This window comes from Theropithecus gelada, chromosome 8 (genome assembly GCF_003255815.1).
Source record: "Theropithecus gelada isolate Dixy chromosome 8, Tgel_1.0, whole genome shotgun sequence".
Taxonomy (NCBI): domain Eukaryota; kingdom Metazoa; phylum Chordata; class Mammalia; order Primates; family Cercopithecidae; genus Theropithecus; species Theropithecus gelada.
This window is the reverse complement of record NC_037676.1, coordinates 19,155,974-19,159,430: the sequence shown is the minus strand read 5'-3', so window position 1 is coordinate 19,159,430 and position 3,457 is coordinate 19,155,974. Positions and strand designations below refer to the sequence as shown.

General features: G+C 39.3%; 1 pseudogene; it reads left to right on the top strand.

Annotated features, from left to right (window-relative positions):
• Window positions 1-675: 675 nt before the first annotated feature.
• On the top strand, window positions 676-768 carry LOC112630924 (annotated as a pseudogene).
• The last annotated feature ends 2,689 nt before the right edge of the window (window positions 769-3,457 follow it).

Here is a 3,457-nt window from a genome sequence, read left to right as displayed (position 1 = left end):
TGATCACATCATTGCACTCCAGCCTGGGCGATAGAGTAAAACACTGTCTCTTAAAAAAAAATAAAATTAAAAGCCATGGTAGAAGATGATGATGGGTGCTATCGTCCAAATATGTCTTTCTAAACTTCATAGGTTGAAATCCTAATCCCCAAAGGTGACGGTGTTAGGAGGTAGGGCCTTTGGGAGATGATAAGGTCATGAAGGCAAATCCGTCATGAATGGGATTAGTGCCCTTATAAACGAGGACCTAGAGAGCTGCCTTGTCCCTTCCACCATGTGAGGACACAGCAAGAAGGTGCTGTCTACCAAGTCAAGNCCTTGTCCCTTCCACCATGTGAGGACACAGCAAGAAGGTGCTGTCTACCAAGTCAAGAGCAAGCCCTCACCAGACACAGAGTCTATGGGTGCCTTCATCTCAGACTTCTAGCCACCAGCACTGTGGGAAATGAATTTCTGTTGGTTCTAAGTCTATGGTACTTTGTTACAGCAGCCCAAGGGGACTAAGACAGTGAGTTATGAAAGATGAATATAAATTTCGATGTAAAACAAAGAACTCAGCAGGATGTTTAACTCTAGGTGGAACCCAGATGCCACCTATGCTGCATGTCTCAGAAAGTTGCCAGACTGATCCAGGGACTGATCCTTTTGAGATCCCTTCTATCATAGTAATGATGTAAGGCTATACTTTCAGGGATCATTTCTATAGTTCATCACCAAGGAAGTTCTCTGAACACGTAGAACACCGAGACAAGAAATAACTAAATCAGAGGAGAACTGAAGGAGATAAAGACATGAAAAACCCTTGAAAAAAAAAATCAATGAATCCAGGACCTGGTTTTTGAAAAGATCAACAAAATTGATAGACTGCTAACCAGACTAATAAAGAAGACAAGAGAGAAGACTCAAATAGATGCAATAAAAAATGATGAAGGGGATATCACCACCAATCCCATAGAAATACATACTGCCATCAGAGAATACTATAAACACATCTATGCAAATAAACTAGAAAACCTAGAAGTGGATAAATTCCTGGACACATACACTCACCCAAGTTTAAACCAGGAAGAAGTTGAATCCCTGAATAGACCAATAACAAGTTCTAAAATTGGAGCAGTAATTAATAGCCTACCGACCAAAAAGAAGTCGAGGACCAGACAGATTCACAGCCAAATTCTACCAGAGGTACAAAGAGGAGCTGGTACCATTCCTTCTGAAACTATTCCAAACAACTGAAAAAGAGGGAATTCTCCCTAACTCATTTTATGAGGCCAGCATCATCCTGATACCCAAGCCTGGCAGAGACGTAACAAAAAAGGAAAATGTTAGGCCAATATCCCTGATAAACATCGATGCAAAAATATTCAATAAAATACTAGCAAACCAAATCCAGCAGCACATCAAAAAACTTATCCACCACAATCAAGCCAGCTTCACACCTGGGATACAAGGCTGGTTCAACATATGCAAATCAATAAACATAATCCATCACATAAACAGAACCAATGACAAAAGCCACATGATTATCTCAACAGATGCAGAAAAAGCCTTCAACAAAATTCAACAGCCCTTCATGCTAAAAACTCTCAATAAACTAGGAATCAATGGAAAGTATCTCAAAATAATAAGAGCCATTTGTGACAAACCCACAGCCATTATCTACTGAATGGGCAAAAACTGGAAGCATTCCCTTTGGAAACCAGCACAAGACAAGGATGCCCTCTTTCACCACTCCTATTCAACATGGTATTGGAAGTTCTGGCCAGGGCAATCAGGCAAGAGAAAGAAATAAAGGGTATTCAAATAGGAAAAGAGGAAGTCAAATTTTCTCTGCTTGCGGATGACATGATTGTATATTTAGAAAACCCCATCTTCTCAGCCCAAAATCTCCCTAAACTGGTAAGCCAACTTCAGCAAAGTCTCAGGATAAAAAAATCAATGTGCAAAAATCACAAGCATTCCTATACACCAACAATAGACACACAGAGAGCTAAATCATGAGTAAACTCCCATTCACAATTGCTACAAATAGAATAAAATACCTAGGAATTCAACTTAAAAGGGATGTGAAGGACCTCTTTAAAGAGAACTACAAACCCACTGCTCAAGGAAATAAGAGAGGACACAAACAAATGGAAAAAAACATTCCAAGCTCATGGATAGGAAGAATCAATATCATGAAAATGGCCATACTGCCAAAGTAATTTATAGATTCAATGCTATCCAGATCAAGCTACCATTGACTTTCTTCACAGAAGAAACTACTTTAAACTTCATATGGAACCAAAAAAGAGCCTTCACAGCCAAGCCAATCCTAAGCAAAAAGAACAAAGCAGGAGACATCATGCTACCTGACTTCAAACTATACCACAAGGCTACAGTAACCAAAACAGCATGGTACTGGTATCAAAACAGAGATATAGACCAATGGAACAGAACAAAGCCCTCAGAAATAATGCCACACATCTGCAACCATCTGCTCTTTGACAAACCTGACAAAAACAAGCAATGGGGAAAAGATTCCCTAATTAATAAATGGTGCTGGGAAACCTGGCTAGCCATATGCAGAAAACTGGAACTGGATCCCTTCCTTACACCTTATACAAAAATCAACTCAAGATGGATTAAAGACTTAAATGCCAGACCTAAAACCATAAAAACCCTAGAAGAAAACCTAGGCAATACCATTCAGGACGCAGGCATCGGCAAGGACTTCATGTCTAAAACACCAAAAGCAATGGCAACGAAACTGACAAATGGGATCTGATTAAACTAAAGAGTTTCTGCACAGCAAAAGAAATTATCATCAGAGTGAACAGGCAACCTACAGAATTGGAGAACATTTTTGCAATCTATCTATCTCACAAAGGGCTAATATCCAGAATCGGCAAATAACTTAAACTTACAAGAAAAAACAAACCCCATCAAAAAGTGGGCAAAGGATATGAACAGGTACTTCTCAAAAAAAGACATTTATGCAGCCAACAAACATATAAAAAAAAGCTCATCATCACTGGTCATTAGAGAAATGCAAATCAAAACTACAAGGAGATACCATCTCAGGCCAGTTAGAATGGCGATCATTGAAAAGTCAGAAAACAACGGATGCTGGAGAGGATGTGGAGAAATAGGAACGCTTTTACGCTGTTGGTGGGAGTGTAAATTAGTTCGATCATTGTAGAAGACAGTGTGGCGATTCCTCAAGGATCTAGAACTAGAAATACCATTTGACCCAGCAATCGCATTACTGGGGATATACCCAAAGGATTATAAATCATTCTACTATAAAGACACAGGCACACATATGTTTATTGCAGCACTATTCACAATAGCAAAGACTTGGAACCAACCCAAAAATCCATCAATGATAGACTGGATAAAGAAAATATGGCACATATACACCATGGAATACTATGCAGCCATAAGAAAGGATGAGTTCATGTCCTTGCAGAAACAT